This window comes from Meriones unguiculatus, chromosome 2 (genome assembly GCF_030254825.1).
Source record: "Meriones unguiculatus strain TT.TT164.6M chromosome 2, Bangor_MerUng_6.1, whole genome shotgun sequence".
Taxonomy (NCBI): Eukaryota; Metazoa; Chordata; class Mammalia; order Rodentia; family Muridae; genus Meriones; species Meriones unguiculatus.
The window spans coordinates 91,055,743-91,076,053 of record NC_083350.1 but is presented as its reverse complement, the minus strand read 5'-3'; the positions used below and the strand labels follow the sequence as shown (position 1 = coordinate 91,076,053).

The window sequence follows — 20,311 nt, the reverse complement described above, 5'->3', positions numbered from 1 at the left end:
TGGTGATACTAACCAGTTACAAATTAGGTCTAATGGTGCTTGTTATGGTGCTCTGTGCATACATTCATGATTGTGGGTTTGAGGAGGAGGTCCTGGGCTTGGCTCTGAGCCCTAAGGTACCAAGATTGAAGGAACATGTGGCCTTGGACTCATTGAGCTGGAGACAGTGGCAGACAGAGAAGAGTCAATGAGATGTCTGTACTACCACAATTTAGAAACTAGGTAGAACCTTCCAGCCTGCTAAATAAGGAAAAAAGTGGCCTCCTCCTTAAAGACAAAGGGACCTCATGGCCTGTAGTGTCCCTGAGAATGCAAAGAATGTAATGATGAGAAAATACCAGTCACCTGGGAAATTTGCACGATGCCTCTGCCAGAGGACACACCACACACACACACACACACACACACACACACACACACACGCATGCACGCGCGCATACAGTGTGGGGGCTATATAGCTGTATATCTGTATATGTTTGCCTGTCTCAACACACACAGAGAAGATATATTTATACATTTATATCTGATAGGTATATATATGGAGAGAAAGAGCGAGAGACAGGAAGGCAGGAAGAGACACACATGGAAAGACAAAGACAAAGATGGAGGCACTATAACAGAGAGCACACCTGATGAACGAGACTGTGCCTACTTGGCCTTCAATCCTCCTAAACCTTCAGTTGCTGGCCAGGAGCCCCCAACTGCCTATGGCAGGGCAAATGCACAATTGGCAATGCTCCTAGAGGCCAGGTGCTACCCTAATGAGGACATTAGCAAGTGCATTTGGGAAAGCAGACATAGCATGGCTAAAAAGCAACCCAGTGAAGGTCTAAATGTAGCTCCTGATGTCCTCCCACACCCATTCTTGTCCATTTCCACCTCAGTAATGACCCTATTCACTCACACAGGCTGTTTGCATGCTTCTCCCCTCCTCTCCCACATGCAGCCACCACCAACCTGAAACAGACTGATTCATTTGCTTCTTTCACTCTCATAGTCATAGTCCCTTGCAGAAGCAATTCTTTCACCTCTGTGACTCCCCACCTGACAGTCTGTTGTTTCCCAATACTCCTTTTTATTTTCATGCCCTCCACCCCCAAGTGTACTTTGAATCTTGAAATCCAAGATCCTTTCATACCCTTTGAGCTAAAATGAGACAAGGACCCTCTCCTCACTCATTTTGCACTCCCAAACTGCCTTTTTTTTCTCCCCAGTAATGAAAGCCTCATCCCCTACAGTTTGAAATAAAATGTCTCCACAGGATTACATGATGAGCATTTGGTCCCTGCTGATAACATCATTTTAAGAGGTTCTGGAGGACACGTTTAGCTGGAGAAAGTACATTATGAGATAATAAATCCCTGGGGACTATACTGTGTCCTGGGTGTTTTCTCTGATGTTTCCTGGCTTAAAATTATAGAAGCTATTGAGTTCCACCATGCCTGCTCCATGGTATTAAAATGAAAGCTCTGAAACCATGAGTCAAATCTTCCCTCTCTTAAGTTGTTTCTGTCAGGCATTTGGTCCCAGTGAGTTAAACACTTTCTATTAGGAGGAGGCACTTAGCCTTCCTGTCACCCTAGCACCACTCCTTGCCACACACATCCTACCTCTGTTACCAGTTTCTCAAAGTTCTCTAATCATTCTGATCATTCCCTGTATTGTTCCAGCACCCACTGCTCCCTACAACAGTGCAAATATCTGATATTTCCCATCAAGCACTTCCAGAAAAAAAGCCAAGATATCTGTTCTCATTGCTTTGCCCAGGATCCTGCACACAGAGCTCACACATAATGAACAGAGGGTTAAAGTCTGTTGGAAGACTTTAGTTCTGTGATGGTTGTAAGTATCTGCATCTGATTGAGAGAGGGCATGGGAGGAGACGTCTGTGCAGTAAAGAACCCCCACACTCTGGCACTTCTACTCTGTGGCTGTTTTCCTGATAGAGAGTGTCATGGCTTGAGCATGGCTAGTCCCCATCAAAGCTTATTGTGGGCAACAGGCATTGGGCATTGTTGGTAGGCGGAGCCTAACAGGAGGTGTTTAAGACATTGGGACATAAACACTGGGACAGAATGGATTAATGCTGTCCATCAGAAATAAGTGGATCTTCACTCCTGCAGGACTGTGAAAAAGCAGGCTGTTACAAGTCAGCCCTTGTATGCAGATGAAGAAACTGAGGCTCCAGGGACTTAGCAACCTGAAGAATATCATGTATCAGGAAGTTTGTCATTGCATAGTTTTCCACTAGCTCAGGATGTAGACTTTTAACCACTCAGGTACCCTGGTTGGCTGCCCCACCCTCCCATCCCCTCTTCTGCTGCAAGTTGCTACCAGAGCATTCATTGGTTACTGCTGTCTACTAAGATGCAGCCCTCTCTCAGCCTTGCATTGCCTGTCACTTTGGAAAGCCCAAGTTTGGGAACTGGATCAAGAATGGTCGAGTCAGCTCCACTTCAGGGACACACTTCCATCTTGCAGCTGGCTGCCGTTCTGCTACTGAAAAAGAGGCATTTGGGTGAGACTCGTGTGTGTGTGTGTGTGTGTGTGTGTGTTTGTGTGTGTGCATTGTGGAGTTAATCTGGGTGGCTACTACCACAGGCTCCTCATCCTCATGATATGGGTGACAACAGCAATAATGAAAACAAACAACAGCAGCTGATGGTTACACAGTGCTAGGTCCTGTTCTAAGTCTCTCTTGTATAATAAACTCATCAGTCTGGACAGTTTCAGTGGGACAGAATGTGTAACTGTGGCACAAGGACTATTTTGAGCTGAAGTTAACTACGAAAGATCAAAGGAGGAGCTTTCCATCCTTTCTGTTTTTTGTCTAAAATCAGGGCACCCATTTGCTTGTGTCTCTCTGTCAACCAGGAAGTACATGAGTTAATTGTTGGAGACAACTTTGAACCTTTCCCACCCATTCCATAGACACAATTTATCTGATAAACCTTTACAAAGAAGCCTTTCTTTTTCTATTAGTTTCCTATTTTCTGCCTGGTAAACCCAGTCCCTTTCCTCTTTATCACCAGTTCTCTGAATGTTTCCACTCTTTTGTTAAGATGTTCTAGGGGTCAGGGTCTGTTTATCCTTAAGAGTCACTCAGGTTCTCATTTAAGGGCCTGTGATCTACCATGTGGCCTCATCCCATTGCTCCATTGTGAACTGAAAATACCTTAAGTTAAAAATGCAGAGAAGATATTTGACCACCGCACACCATAGCTCAGCAATGCTGAACACTGCAGGGTATTGGATGCTTCCTCTGTGATCACAAGACTGCCTGTACCACTGGCTGCAGCAGTCCAGCATCATGAAAAAGGATTAGGATTCATACTGCTAACTTGGAAAAAAAGGAAACATTCAAAATTTGAGGCACCCAATTAGACGAGTGTCATATTCTCGCCATAAATTAATACAATCTCAAGTTGAACCATCTGCACTTGAGAAGCATGTGTCTGTATCCTCTGCATGCCTTAGAAACGATTTTTCTTTTGATAGTCTGTCTTCTGTTATTCTAAATTACAGTGCCCCAACCAATGTACCCTAGATGACAGAGAGCACTGGTTCTCAGCCTTCATACTGCTGCTGTGACACTTCAATGTCACAGCACTCCTGTTGTGCTCATCCCCAACTATAAAATTATTTCATTGCTACCTCATAACTGTAATTTGGCTACTGTTATAAATTGTAATGTAAAATCTGATATGCAGGATATCTGATATGTGACCCCTGTGGAAAGGTCATTAATACCCAAAGGGGTTGTGACCCACAGATTGAGAACACTGTCATAGGGACACAGTTTTCCCCACTTCTACAATAAATTTTTATTATCCTTGTTTTACATATGGAAGAAACTGAGGCCCAGAGAGGGAGAACTAATTGTCCAGGGGTCACAGCCTTAGGATTTGGTCAAGGGAGATGGTTTGGCTCCTCAATATGAGCTCCAACCCATTCCATCTCCACACTTTGGGCAAATAATCCTATCAGCCCCCAGCAGCTTCTTTGCTATTAGAAAATGAAGGGCCCTCCTGAAGAACTCATGCAAATCTTTGTTTCATAGTCTCAACAACCAGAGCCAGGCACAGCAAAGAGACTAATTTTCCTGCCTTTGTTTATTTTTATTTTTAGTAAAACCTGTCATACTATATTAGTAGTAACATTTAATGAAATTATTTTCACTTATCTCATTACAAAAAAAAAAAGCACTCAGCTAAGCACCTCTTATGCATTCTCACGAATTTCTAGCAATCAGAGGAAGAAGGTTCTGCCTTCCTGATATTATCCTTAGGCAGCCAAATATCAGCAAGACTTGTAATTTAACCAAGGAAACACAAGCCACCTCCTAACTCAACCAGGCCACTGTGGTCCCAATGTCTGTTTTCTTTACAAGTTTTGTTCATTTAATAGTTGCTCCGTCTTCTTCCCTCCTCAGAAACAGCTTTCCCTGGAGGTCAGGAGAGGAGTTGCCTGAACCTCTAGCCTTACATGGGGACTGGGAAAACCCCTCACAGATAGATACTGCAATAAGGGAATGTGTAAATGAAAGGCAGGAGATAAAGAGTAGAGGCAGATTAAAATAATATGGGAGTTAAAAGCAAGATCAAAATATACTGCATGAACAATATTTTTCAATAAAAAATATGGGCGCAATTCTGTGCCTGCTGGATCTCCTCTCACTGGTGGCTCACTGCCTCTCGATACCTCCCTTCCCCTAAGTGGTTTCCTCAGCCTTGAAGTGGCTGACTCTCAGCCAAGTGGGAACTGTGACACATCTAAAAGGAGATGACATGCAACAGGCAGGGTATGTAGAGTTTGGGAATCCTGAAATAGATTTCTCCTCCAGTACTGTCCCTGCTGAGCAAGGCAGAAGCTTTTCTCAGTGGATGGGCTACCTGCTAGCTGTTCTCTGGGCTCTTCCAATAACAGCTATTATGGGGCAAGCCCTTGTCAAAATGCTGAAGGCAGTCTCAGCTACATCCATTTGGTATTAATTTATTTTTTTTTAAAAAACCTAACATTTTATTAATTCATGAGAATTTTATAGAAACATGTACAATGTGTTTTGAATAACTCTCTATTCCTTCCCCTAACTCCTCCTAGATCCACCCCTATTTCTTTACCTCCTCCAAACCTCATGTCTTCCTTTTTTTTTTTTTTTTTAAATCCACCAGGTTCATTATGTGCTGTCCATGTACTTATAGGTTTGGGGGCATCTAATAGACAGTGGCCTACCTCCCAGAGGCCACAACCTTTAAGAAAAATGACTCTCCTCATAGAAGCCATCAGTTATCAATAGCTCCTCATGTATGGGTAAAAGCTCCTGAGCTCCTCCCCCTCCAATACAAGAATGCTCACTAGTTTCGTTTTGTGCTGGTAACTACAGCTGCTCTGAGTTCATGAGTCTACAGTCCTGTCATGTCCAGAAGACATTGTTTAGCTCTGGACCTCCCTGACCTCTGGCTCTTACAATCTTTTGGTTCCATCTTGTACGATGGTGGCTGAGCACGGCGGGGGGGGGGGGGGGTGATACGAAAGATCCATTCATGGCCAAGCATTACATAGATGGTTATTCTCTGTACTGTGAGTAGATGTGAGTTTCTGTATTAGACACCACTGATTGCACAAAGAAACTTATCTGATGAAGTCTGAAAGCCATTTTAGAATTACAAATTTAAGTGGCAATTTATTGCTATGTTCACTTACCAAAATAGTACTAATAGATTCACTCCTGGGTCTGCAGCAGAAATACAAATAGTTAAGAACTAGTTTTAAAAGTGCTCATCCACATTTTTTATCCATTTTTTTTTCAGTTGAGGTGAGCTTCTGCTATAAACATAAATAAATAAATAAAGCTGCTATAAACATAGTTGGACAAGTGTCCTTGTGGTATGATAGAACATCTTTTGGGTATATGCCCAGGAGTGGTATTGCTGGGTCTTGAGGTAGAGATATTCCCAGTTTTCTGAGAAACTTCCAGATTGATTTCCACAGTGGTTGCACTACCATCAGCAATAGAGTAGTGTTCCCCTTGCTCCACATCCTTGCCAGCATCTGCTGTCACTTGAGCTTTTGATCTTAGCCATTCTGATGGGTGTAAAATGGAATCTTAGAGTTAGTTTGTATAATTGAAAGCCTTTCAGAACCTCCTATTCCTAGATTATAAGATGTGCTTCTGTTCCCAACTCAAACACAAATGTCACAATGTACAATTCTATATAAATCAGAATTAAATATAAAGAATAATTATAATAACATTTTATAAGGAAATTATTATGAAATCTATACACCAAGTTTATGTTTAATAAATATTTCTCCATATTAAAAAAAGTGCTCATCCTTAACTTTCAGGGAAATGTAAATTAAAACTACTTTGAGATTTCACTTAACTTGAGTCAGAATGGCTAAGATTATTAAAATAATATTCTGGAAAGGAACATACTTTTCTCTTATGCACTGTTGGTAGGAGTGGAGCATAAGTCAGTGTACCCACTATGGAATCAGTGTGATAGTTTCTGAAAGAAAGAAAGAAAGAAAGAAAGAAAGAAAGAAAGAAAGAAAGAAAGAAAGAAAGAAATTAATTTACCATATGACTCAGCTATATCACACACGACAAGGGGAAAGGGATTGTGGGGAGGAAGGTTTAAATTGTCCTTTCTCATCCTTTTTCTCAGCATATGGACTTGCTTAGAGATAAATCTCTAAGGATACAGAAAATCATCTTGGCATGATACAAGACCCTAAGATGGCCCTGAAACAGCAGCATGGTGCATGTTCTACTGGTTTCAACCTACATGGCTTATAACATCTTCTCTAAGCCTCATGAAGAAAATCCCATTAGTTAGCTCATTGCTCCTTGATAGACAGTGTACCCATATTTCATCATTTGCCTTTCAGGGACTTCAGTCAGGTTGATATGGTTCATTAGAATGGGTTTTGCCAGAGGAGTGTTTCCTGGCTAGGGAATGAAATCTTTGGAAATGGTACAGAATGGCGAACAGTCCCCACACTAAGTAACTTCAATGGCATTGTGATGCTACAACACTTGGTATTGTTCTTTCAAACCTGACTGGTTATATACAATTTTACTATTAACTCAACCAGAAAGAATAAAATAACATTTACAAGGTTTCAATCCAAAGGCTAACATCAAAAGAGAACAAGACTTATTGTACCTAAGCTCCCTTTATTATTGAAATAGTCCTTGCATGGAAAAACTCAAAAATAACATAAAACAGTGATGGTCCTCAGTAACCACTTCCTTACTCTTCCTTATCCTCTGAGGATGCTCCATCAAGGCAAGTGCAACACAGTCAAAACTCTCTGGATCAAGACCCCATCTCCTCTGTCTTTTGATCTTTTCCCTTTGGGCCAGCTCTTAATCATTCCATGCCTTAGTTTACCCATCATACAACAGAGACAATAATTCTAGCTCACCCGTGGGCTTTTGGCAAGAGTTAGATTACCCCATACAAACTACCCTTGGCACACAGGCAGTGAGTAAGAAACTAGAAGCTAAACCACAGTGAAGTATGGTTCTGGCAGTCTCAGTGAGTAGGAAGGAATAATGTGTGAAAAGATGCTGAGTCTGTTAGAGAAACCTGGAAGTGGTTCCAGGTACAGTGTTCTACCAACCTCTAGTAGCACACACCACATGCATCTAGCTCCTTTGTCATAGCAGGGGGCGGGGAGGAGGTTCTTCCTCAAAAGCCGTTATCACATGAAACTCTGAAGTTACAAGAGACATTTTTTGGGTCTCCTGCTTGGAACATTTTACCAAAGTGAGTCAGTGCTAGCAACTGAGGAGTTGATGAATTGCTACCATTGCTTCAGACCCATTGCTCCAGTTTGAATCTGAAATGTCCCTGCAAGAGTTAAATTAATCTCAGTGGTCAGCTTGATTGAATCTGATATTAACTAAAGGAGAAGCTGTTGGGCACACCTCTGAGGGGTTGTCTTGATCAGGTTATTTGAAGCAGGAAGGCCAACCCTAAATGTTAGCAGTCCAGATATATATATATATATATATATATATATATATATATATATATCAGAGGGGAAAGCTTTGCTTTTTGGCTCACTGTCTTCATGTTTCACTAGTGCTTTCACCTTCTCTGCTTACAATGTTCATTGACTCTTCTTGCAGCTGCCACAACAATTATCCTTTATTTCCAGCTTCTTTGGGCTTTCAATGTTGACTAAAGACCAATGTCTCCTCAGGAATTCTCCAGGCCTTTAGCACCAGGATAGAACAGCATCATGGTCTGAGCAGTTACCAAGCTCTCAGGCTCTCACTCCATTGTCAAGACAACTACTGTTAGACTTCCTAGCACATATCATGTAAGCCAACCTAATAAATACATCCCTTTTAAATATATATTCTTTCTATCAGTTCTGTTCCTCTAGAAAATCTAATTAATACATTTACCTATAGGCTCATGTTTTGAATGTTTATTTCCAAGTTGGCGCTGCTATTTTAAGAGGCTGGAGAATCTCTAGGAAATGCAGCCTAGTTAGTAGATCACTACGGGTGAGCTTTAAAGGATAGACCCAGTCCTACTACTGACCTAGCTCCTGCTTTCTGGTCTGTTTTGATGTGTAGATTCTTCCACATTTTCCTATGAGATTGTCCTTTAAGCTGTTTCTGACAGATACTGTAGTCACAAATGATGTGAAAGCAACTGATAGACACATGTTCAAGAAAACACTGGAACCCAAAGATCTAATGAATAATGAATCTAATGAATAAGTGAGGGCTCGGTCTACAACATGTTTGCTTTACAAGCATGAAGACCCAGGTTCAAATCCCAGCACCCATGTAAAACTCAGGCATAGCAGTACACATTTGTAATCTGTTAGCTGCACCTAATCTGTTAGCTCCAGTTTCAGTGAGAGACCTTTTCACAAACAGTAAGGGAGTGCTGGAGATATGGCTCAGAGGTGAAGAGCACTTGCATCTCGTCTAGAGGACCCAAGTTTGGTTTCCAGTACCCTTGTCAGATTGTTCACCACTACCTGTAACCCCAGCTACAAGAGATAATATGTCCTTTTACAGCCTCTGTGGGCACACACACATACATACCCACAATACCAACAATAAGAAAAATAAATAGAAACAAGCAAAAACAAATGGAAAAAACTAAGTGGTACAGATTTGAATAGATTTTTACCAAAGATGACATATAAGGGTAGCAAACATACACAAACATGGTAGTCACTTAACCAGCAAATTATAGAAATTCAAATTCAAAGCATGGTGAGATACCACTATGCTATCAGAATGGCCAAAATAAGTAGCAAGGTCAGCACCAAGTGCTGACAAGGAGAGTGAGCGCCTCGAACTCCCAGGCATGGCTGACTGAATGCAAACCAGCACAGCCATTCTGGAGAAATTGTCTGACAGTTTCTCCCAAACCTACATACAACCTTAGTGCATGTCCTAGGAATCTAACTCCTAGGTATTTGTCCCATAAGAGGGAAAGCCTACACTCTCACAAAAATCTGAACACTAATAAGAACTTTATTCATAATCTCCAAGAGCAGCAAACAACCTTAAAGTAGCATTTTTAAGGAAATAAGGCAGTGCCAGAAGGTGATATTCTGTGTGATTCCAATTATGTGATATTATTGAAAAGTGAAGTCACATACATCATTCTGTGTCTGTACATACATGCCCACATATACGTGATGTAGATATGTACAGGCGTTGGTGTCAGTGTGCACAGGTGATTGGGTGTATGTGTGGAGGCCAGAGGTTGACGTTATATTACTTCCTCTATCACTCTTCATGGTTTTGTTTGTTTGTTTGAGACATGGTCTCTCACCAAACCTGGAGTTCACCAATTTAGCTAGACTGACTTCAGCAAACTTCAGGAATCTTTCTGTCTTCCTTCCCTTCCTTGCCTAGTACTGCCTTGGTTTCCCCATATTTTTTTGGTGGTGATGGGGTGCTGCTAGGAATCAAAATTCAGGTTCTCATGCTTGCACAGCACATACTTTACTGACTGAGACACGTCTCTGCATATGAAATTCTTGACAAGACACAACATGGTAATGGAGATCAGATCTATGATTGCCAGGTGTCAAAGGTGAGACATTTGTGACTTGGCAGGATGACAGAAGGGCAGGATGGCCATCTATGATGAGGCCATCATAGATGAAATTGTTCATCATAAAACTGACAGTTGCATGGATTCACCTATACCCCCAAAGTCAGACCACAGTACACTAGAACAATGTTAATTTTCCCTGTGGGGCAATTAAAAAATTATATCTATCTATGTATCTATCTATCTATCTGCACACACATATATAAAATAAATTTAAAGGGTAAAACCAGCCAGGCATAAAAGCATAACCCTGTAATCCTAGCACTTTGGAAGCTGAGGACATTTGATGATAGGCTGGACTACACACTAAGACCCTAACTGAAATTAATACATAGCCAGTTAGTCAGTCAGTCAACCCATGTTGTCTCCTTGATTAAAAGTTCTGACTTGGGATGGAATTCAATATCCCTTCCTTAGCTCACTAATTCCTAACACATCTGGCTCCAGGGATTCTTCTAATGACATTTTCACTAATTCCCCTTCCCTGCCTTCTCTACGTGCTCTGAGACTCACAAACTGTTTTCAGTTTCTCCCAGTACCCACCCCTGAGCTTCATGGTGAAGCTGACTTTTCTGCAATGAAAGTTCTCTGTGCCTTTGTATGGTGTCATATTCTTCCCTCATAGGATTTATGCCTATGTTACATTGTACCTTACATAGAAAACAGATAATGCACTGACAGTCACACAGAGTATATGCCAGTTAAATATAGAAGAAGAGGATCAGGGTATTCACCTGAGAAGGATGGCTCACTCATGGATATTTTCTACCTTATTTACCAAAACATATGACCCATGAGAGCAAAGACCTCACCTGACTCCGCAATGATAGTCAGCAGCACTTAGAATGCCATTAAACACAATTCAGAACTCCTCAAATATTTGTTGAATGGATAAATGTGTAAACTGAAGAGATCAACATTTAGGCATGAAATGTTCAATGCTCTGAGCCTGATGTTATGTTTTAGTTTTGTATCATCCTTCAAAATAGAGCAACCCCAATCTAAAATACTTAATTCAGTTCCTGGTGCTTTAAAACTGTATATTCAGTCTGACATCTTCCTGTAGCTTCCTTGAGCAGGAGTAAGATCTGGGAGTGATAAAGGCTGGACACTCATGTTTTCTTAGGAAAACACTAGGTGAAGTTTTCTAATGAAAGCTACTTACAGATAACACCTACAAGAGCAAATGAGATGTCCCTGCAGTATCCTTTGAAGGAGGATTAGCACCTGATTCTGGGCACTCTACAGGTTCTCATTAAGTCTTTTCAGAGTCAGCCCAGTGAGCTTTGCAAGTGAAAAAAACTAAACACACAGAGTGTAATGTTGCACAAAGATAGGTTACAGGTGTTTGTAGTCTTCAGCCTCATCCTCCATTTACTTGGGATTTTAGAAGCAATGTTTATTCATAAGAGTAAACACCAGTGGAGTCAAGCAGGATGCACCAATTCTAAGAAAGAAGAATCAACCTGGACACACACGTGGCCTGGTTCTCCTCTAAAGCTCCTCAAAGACTGGCACAGTCAAATCTGACAGCAATATACTGGTGACTACAAATATTTATTGAGCTTTTGCTCTGTAACAGGTCTTGGGACTGAGAGTTTCCCCAGATATTGCCATTTGATTTTCAAGATTCAGAAACACTTTCAGCAAGTTGGAGCTATTCATACACAAATGACATAGACCCTGCAAGCAAGGATTCCTGGGAACTCCCTACTTCCAGACATGTCAGCTTATAACTTGATAGTTACCCTGAAAACGCAACAGTATGCAGCCCCAGAGAAACTCATGCAAATTTTGATTTTCTGCTTCTTTTATGCTGAGCCATCATCTTGGACACTGTTTAGCACAGACATTGCTGTTGGTGGTTACATACATAAAAGTAATGTATAATGCACATTTTGTTGACTAAAACCTTTTGAAAGGTATTTTTGGTATTCAACTCTTCATTTCATATTGTGCCCTGTGATCTAAAGAATAAGGTTGCTCCTGCTTTATCTTTGTTTATTCTTAGTGATGAATAACCAAGAAATCTGAGATCTAAAAGGAAAGTTGAAGGCTACAGGGTTCTGTTCATTGCCAGGATTTCTGTCCACTTTGAGTAGTAAGGGCATGCAAGGGGGACACTCTGCTGCTGGGGTCAGCATCCTGCCCCTCTATCTGCTGGCTCTCCTTTCTACCTCTACATACTCCTGTGACCTGTGTCCTCCAGTTCTATAGAATAATGACAGTGTTTCTTTCCTGTGATGATCTTTTGTATATCTGAAGCTGCTATCAGGATGATGCTCACTTAGCACCACAGTGAGTGGGCAAAGAGTGAAATGTCTGCACTTTTTTTATGTGTAATTGATGTGTTTTAGGTCTGCCTATACACTGCAGGTCATACAAGGTATTGACACTTAACTCCTCATTAGACAGTGCCAGCAACTACTTCTGCTCAACATTTTGGAAGCCATACTCTGGAAACAAGCAGGTTAGTTGGAGAGACAAAGAACTAAAAGCATATGTGACAAGAGCTACAGTTACATGGAGTATATGCCAGCCACACATGCAGAGAATGGGTCTTGGTCTACAGGTGTGGAAAAATTGCTCATCTGGGAGGCAGAGGCCATATGAAAAATGGCTTATGTCCTGAGCCTTCTCCAGGACAATGACCTGGCCCCAAATTATGCTGTTCACTGCCCACTGTGGCTCAGACACCTGCCACGACGCCAAGTACAGATTGCGTAGTCTGTGACTCTAGTCTTCCAACTACAAAGGGACCTGGGAGCAAGAAGAAAAAAATCTCACCTAAGACGTTTTTCTGCCATCTGTAGACTAACAAGATAAGTCATCTAATTTTTCTCATTTTCTCAGCTGTAAGTTGAGGGGTCTGATCTGTAGAACATGAGGTTTACTTCAGGGTACTCTAATCTCCTGCAGCCATATCAGGGAATAAAACAAACAACCCACAACAATGTGGCTGGGATGACCCATATCAAAGTTGGGCCATGGTTTCCAGAACAAAGCACAAGGAATGTCATCTCCAATCCTGCTCCCTCTGTAACCTGCTGATGCCTCAGTGTGTCTACCTGGATGGGTTTAGATATTAGCCTTATTATTCATTAAATGGATGATATTGGACAAGTCATTCTACTTTTGACAGTCTTAACATTACACATCTGTGCAGTGGAGTTCATCTGACTATTCCTAGGAATGTGTGAAAAATACTATGATTAACTACTGTGAAGTCCTCGTCACCCAGGGGGACATAAGTGGCATGCCCCTTTATTCAAACATTGTCTGCCATCAACCTCAACCCACACACTCATTCTGAAACTCATTGTTCTCTAAAGCACAAGCACCTGGAGCTAGGGAGGCTCTGAAAATGTGTTCCTTCTGCCCCTTCCCACTCTCTGCTGGACAAACAAAAGGACTGGAAAAAATTGTTGCCTTAGTTCAAAGACATGAAAGTTCTTCATTAGCAAAGTGTGGTCTAGAAGGCAGGGTGGCAGACATCAAGGGCTACACAAGACACACACACACACACACACACACACACACACACAAAACCCTTTGTAGGCTCCACTCTCCTTAAAGAAATTTAGAACCCCTCTCCTATATAAGCAAATTCTGACAAGTAGCTGAACTTTTTACTTCTGCATGGTGATCTGGGAAGGGGTGGGGTGTACCAGAGAGCGATTGTGTCATACTGTGTGTATGAGATGCGAGAATGTCTTGAAGTGCCAATGAGATGAAAGGCAGAGTTTTCAGCCAGCAACATTTCCCAGCTACTCTCCACATGTATGCCCACTTCTGCTATTTTCAGTTTACCCACTGAAGCAGACACACTGGAAGCCTTTCAGGACACACAGGGAGAGGTTTCAGGCTGCAGCAACAATTGAACAACCTACTGCTGATCACACACAGTCCAAAAAGGAAGGAAGGAAGGAAGGAAGGAAGGAAGGAAGGAAGGAAGGAAGGAAGGAAGGAAGGAAGGAAGGAGTGAGAAAGAAAGAAAGAAAGAAAGAAAGAAAGAGAAAGAAAGATAGAGAGAGAAAGAAAAGAAAAGAGAAGAGAAAAGAAAAAAGAGAAATCACAACTCTGCTGGTGTTCTCTACCTTCTGACAGCCCAGCCTGACCAGCCAGAGAATGCTCCAAATTCATTTAGGCAAACTGGTAACTCAGGGGTTAGAGACCTTAAGGTTCCTGGCAAGTGAGATAAAAACCTCTGAGAGCATTCAGCAATCTCTAAAGAAATCTTAACCTATAGTTTGCTGAGGCAGAGCACTAAGGAGGGAGCATAGACAATACAAGGGAAGGGCCTGCTTTATAGCTGGATCCTTCCACTAGCTTCCATCCTGGCTTGATTCCCAAAGCAAAGCCTTTATCTTTAGGGAGCATTTGACAGAAAGCTACACCAAGAAAAAGCCTGTTTCCAGCTCCTCCTGAGCACAGTGCCCTGGCAGCACCTGCCAGCAGTATGTGTACTCCAGAAAGGAAGACTGGCCTTACTGAGATCACAATGCAGGCAGGCGGCAGCCGCCGGCCGGAACTTGTCCCTAACCCCCCCAGCCTAGGGCTATTTGTTCCCTCTACCCAGATTCTTTCCCTTCACCTCCCCTGCCCACTCCATCTTCCAGATCCTTGGGCTCACCTCCTAGTTCTGAGGATCCTGCCAGGTTGAACAATGCTCAGAAGCAGGTGGCTGTTAAACAATTCACTGGGAGCATGTGGAGCCTTGCCCATCCCAGGTGGCAAGGAGAGGCTACAGCCCTGCAATGGGCTCTCTTTCATCTAAAGAACAACTCCTCCTTTTCCTCCTCCTCCTCCCTGTCTTAGGTCCTCCTCTGTAGTACTACTGGAACATGTGCTCTACTTGGGAGGGAGGCAGGAGGTGAGTATGGCTTTTATTGGAAAGCAAATGCCAACAGTATGCTGAGCTCTGCTATATCTTCACACTTAGGAGAGGAAGAATGTGAGAAAGAGAGAGGTGGGGGGAGAGACAGAATGATAATGATTAACCCCTGAGCCCCAGCTCTGCTGCTCATTGAAGCCAGAGAAACAATACACTTAACCAATGAAGTGCCAGCCCTAGGCATTACATCACCAGCGAGCCCCCTCATTGGCTAATAATTCCTAAAAGGCAAAATCTTATTTCTAGATGCTTAACCCCTTCCTACTTATCAAACAAAAAAAGGATTTGGTTTATAACTGTGTTTTCCAAACTTGTTTTTTTTTTAAAATCTGATTTCTCCAAAGAGCTTTCTAAACATGTAGTTTGTAGTGATACACCTCAAATTATCCATACCTTTAGAGGGTGTGTGGCTATCTATTTTAAAAGTATAAAAAACAGGGGACCCATTGCACTCAGAACCCTTCCTTGCCAAGGGCAGTGATATTTTTTTTTTCTGAGAATATATAATATACTCAACATTTACTGCCTCTTCTCATTCATGTCCTACCCCAAGCTGTGGACATTATTGGTCCTCTTTCATAAGTATTGGTCATCCAGGTCTCCTGGCAGAGTTCTGCCATTCCAGCTACTCGGGAGGCTGAGACAGGAGGATCATAAGTTCAAGGCTAGCTTGAGCTATATGGAGAGTATCAAAGCGGATGTTGAGATCATAACCAAACTTTGGGCAGAGTACAGGGAATCATATGAAAGAAGAGAGCTACTAAGACCTGGAGAGGACAGGTGCTCCCCAAGGAGAGCAACAGAACCAAAATATCTGGGCACAGGGGTCTTTTCTGAGACTGATACTCCAACCAAGGACCATTCTAGGTCCATAACCTAGAACCCCTGCACAGATGTAGCCCATGGCAGTTCAATATCCAAGTGGGTTCCCTAGTAAGGGAAACAGGGACTGTCTCTGATATGAACTCAGTGGCTGGCTCTTTGGCCACCCCCACCCCTCGAGGGAGGAGCAGCCAGGTCACAGAGGAGGACATTGCAGCCAGTCCTGATGAAACCTGATAAGCTAGGGTGAGATGGAAGGGGAGAAGAACCTCTCCTATCAGTGGACTTGGAGAGTGTCATGGGAGGAAATGAAGAAGAGAGGGTGGGATTGGGAGGGAATGAAGGAGGGGGCTACAGCTGGGATACAAGGCAAATAAAATATAATTAATGTAAAAAATAAAAATTTAATGAAAAAGAGGGCTACAGATGGGCTCCATGGGAGAGTACTGGCTTACCCTGCATGAGGCTCTGGGGTCAGTCACTTGCATTGGACTTTTAGAACCTGAGTCATTTGCCAACAGCTGGGGCTCACTTTGAAGGCCAGGCTGTTGTACCCTATCTTGATATGCTGTGAAGTTCCCACATTTTTTTAAGCCAGGTCTTACTATATAGCCTTGGCTGTCCAAGAACTTGCTATGTAGATCACGCTGGTTTGGAATTCACAGGGATCCACCTGCCTACAGCTTGAGTGCAGGGATTAAAGGCATGAGCTACTATACCCGAATGAAGAAGTTCCCATGTAAGCTTAAACCAGGCCATTTGATTTGCATTTTGCATTTGTCTAGAATGGTCTGCAAGGATTCAGAAAATACTGATATGGTTGATGAGCTGGGAATGGCAGAGCCTGAGAACTGAAGAGTGAAAAGAAAAGTGAATTCTCACATAGGTTTATTCAGAGGCCCCCAGTCATTCTGGAAATCATTCTCTCCCAAAGCTCCCTCCTGTCTCCAAAGCTGGGAGAGATGCCTTCACTATGTGCTTTGCAGGTCCTTGTATCTGGTGCTGCACTTGCTTGTTTACTAAGCTTGATGAGATTAGAGCTGTGTCTATCCTTTCTACCCACATATGCCCAGAACAGTGCCTGCTATGTGTAAATAATCAGTCATGGCTGTCAGGGAGCATGTGACCAGTGGGAGAAGCATGTGTTAAAGTTCTAAATGTTATCATCATGCTGTGATAAGAAAGGCAGAGAGCTGGAAGGCTGGAATCCACATAAGTTATCCGTCCAATCTTGGCCATACTGATTGAGATGGGTGGTATAGTCTTTATTTCTTTGACCGAAGAAAGACCACAATACCTTTTTTTATAGGCTAGCTATGAGCATCACATTAAAGAATGGTCCAAGATCTCATGTCTTCCTCCATATCCTTTGTCACTAGAATTCACTTGCTTCATGACTGACACATGAGAACTGATAACAGCCATTTATATCCCAGCCCAGACTTATCTGCTAGAATACAGACCCACATCAAATACATATTCCTCATGAGTATCTGGTGCTTTGGGGTAGTCCAGACTCACATGCTGGACTCCCCAAGTCTCCCTATTGTCAAAACACCCATGTTATTCACCTAATCTTTTTTTTTTTTTAAATTGAAGTGACTCTTATATTGTGCAAAGTTAAGCACTTTAAAGCACATGGTTGAGTGGCATTTAGCACCTTCAGACTGTAGACAACCACCACCTCTATCTATTTCTAAAGCCTCACGCCATTGCTCCAAAGGAAATCATTTACTCTTTCTATTCTCAGGCCCCACTCCTTCTTCTCCTCAGCCTGGGACAAATGCTGATTTCCTCCTGTGTCTGTGAATTAGCATATATGGATACTGACACTGTAGCACCTGGCCTCTTATACCCACATTCTGTGTGTGTATAGGCATGTGTTTATATGCTTACCCTGGAATGCATGTACAGAGGCCATAGATTCACTGTGGATATCTTTTCCTATTACTCCTCACCTTATCTTTTGAGACAGACTCTTTCACTGGGCCTGGAGTTCACTGCTTCTGATAGGCTGGCCAGCCAGCAAGCTCCTGCCCTCTACCTCCTAGTACTGGGCTCTGTATGCCTGCTGCCACACTCAGCCTTTTTACATGGACATAGGAGATCTGAACTCAGCTCCTCATGCTTGTCCAGTGAGCATTTTACCCACTAAGATATCTCCCTAGCCCCATGTCTGCCTTCTTTCATTTATATTTTTGTAATGTTTACAGGTCCCTTTATACCATAGCATGTTCTATTAGTACTTTGGCTGTTTTATGACTAATAGTTCATGTGTACATACAGCATACTTCATTCATCCATTCACCCAGGGATAGATATCTTTCATCCATCCAACCCTAAACCATAAGCTTCACACCTGTACACCTGTACACCTCCAATCTAGTGTAGCAACAAATCCTATCTATTCTATGTCCAAAATATAGTTAAAATCCTTCTGCTCTTTCCCTTTTCTTACATAAGACATTCACATCTCACTCACCTAACTTCTAGTCGGTGTTAAGACTTCATTATTCTCTCTAGTTGTAGCTGCTGGGATATTTTGAAAATATAAGCTATCAACCATTCATTTAATTGTAGTAACTGAGCCCCTTTCTTTACAGAGTTTGCCTCCTAGAGTCAAGACAAAAACAGAAAATCAACAAACACATAACATTATATCAGGCCATGACTTGGGTCAAAATCATTCACTGGCTTCATTGCACTTGGGGTAAATTGCACTCAGCATGCCTCCAAGGCTAAGCAGCTTCAAATGAATCTCAGGTGGCTTGAAGCAACCCTTGAGTGGTGTTTCCACTATAGAAGGCTGCATTCCTCTGCCTTATGATCCACAGGCAAGCTATTCTTTCTGCTTCCTAATCTTAGCATTGCTGAGTATCAGGTATTAGCATAAATTCTCTCTCTCTCTCTCTCTCTCTCTCTCACACACACACACACACACACACACACACACGTTGGGGGAGGGGGAGAGCAAGAAAGAGAGAGAAAGAGAGTGAAAGAGAAAGATATAAAGAGCTTCCCCCAATGACCCTGTGAAACAGATCTACCATTCATTTTATTCATCAAGAAACATGTGCTGAGATGGGGGCATAGCTCAGTGGTAAGGGATGTGGCTAGCAAGGATGAATCCCTAGGTTCATTCTCTACACTCCAACCATCCATGCATACACGTAATGAAGAAGTATGTGCTTGCTGGGTCTGCGGAATAAAGCAGCTTTCAGTTGTGTAGTGTAATGAGGAAGACCAACACACAGAAGAGAATAAAATTAAAAAGTGCTGTAAAGGGAGAAGGAAAAGGCAGGTATCCACATCACACAGGATAGTCTTTTCAAGAAGGCTGCAATACACAAAGAGTCACTCAGGTAAGCCCCCTCTCCCCTTGTCCTCTGCCTTATCCCAACTCATATTCCAAACAAAGCAATGGTCTATTCTTCAATATTTTCTTTCAAGGGGTTATTATGCAATGGCCACTGCTCTCTCTTCCTTAGCAGAGCTGTTATCTCCCTGCCTGGGATGGCACCTACAGTTTGGATGGCTCTCCAACAGACTGATTGGATTAATAAGTGGTTGAATTAATGAGTGATTCATCAATGAAAGCATTTCCTAAAGAGTAACAAGTGACATGACATACTGTGACGGATGCTGTCACTGTTATCTTAATAGGGACTCCATTAACCTCAAAAAACACTGAGATGACTTCAAATTAAGAATAAAAGCACATAACCGTCCATATTTTGGAACAACTGGGAAAGGAGACACATAAATAGCAAGTACTCAGTAGGAATCTGCAGCCATTAAGGTTATTAGTGTAGAGCCTCACAGTAATAAATATTGAAGCCCAACATTTACTTTCAAGGGCAGAAAGAAATTAAAAGGGAAGAGAAACTTTCTAAGTGACCTCTATATGTAAGGCCAAAACATCCTTTTTCTTCCCAAAGCCATCTAGTTACACAGAGTTGATGCTGAGGGGAAAGCTTCAAAGCTTTCCCCTCCCAGAACAAGATGTTTGTTACCACCTAATGTCCAGCAGCCAGAAGTTCTGATTGCTTATAGCTCATATTTGAGTCCTTATTTAAAAATGATTTAGCTGAAGGGACACCTAAACTTGTGCTCCTCCTTGGGAGCATTCTGCGCTCACTGGCTGGTCGGCATGGCTTTCAAAAGCCTCAGTGGATGGCTTGAATACTCTTTTCTCCTTCTTCACAGACCAGTGACTGCCTGTGCCTGGTCCTACTACCCCCACTGTGTACTCACTTGAACAGTAAAACAACTTCTCAAGGACTCTTCTACACAGAAATCTTAGCACCAGTTTTGTGTTCATTCCTGTTGCTGTATCACAAAGCAACTTAGGGAAGAAAGGGCTTATTTTAGTTTACAAGTCCAGGCAACAGCCCATATATTAGGGTACGTCAAAGTGGCAGGAACTTGAAGGAGCTAGTCACAGGCACAACCAAGGCGGAGAAAGAATAAATGCATGCCTACTGTTCAG

General features: G+C 42.3%; 1 protein-coding gene across 7 annotated transcripts in view; it reads right to left on the bottom strand.

Moving 5' to 3' along the window:
- The window catches only part of Syn3 (synapsin III), a 496,250-nt gene that overhangs the window by 474,093 nt on the left and 1,846 nt on the right, over positions 1–20,311 (bottom strand). The window contains exon 1 of one of the 7 annotated variants that reach the window (XM_060377799.1): positions 14,740–15,077. The exons of the other annotated variants lie outside the window; for them this stretch is intronic. The gene's annotated coding sequence lies outside the window, so the exon portion shown is untranslated. Of the gene's footprint in view, positions 1–14,739; positions 15,078–20,311 lie in introns of those variants that run through there. 7 annotated transcript variants of the gene reach the window in all.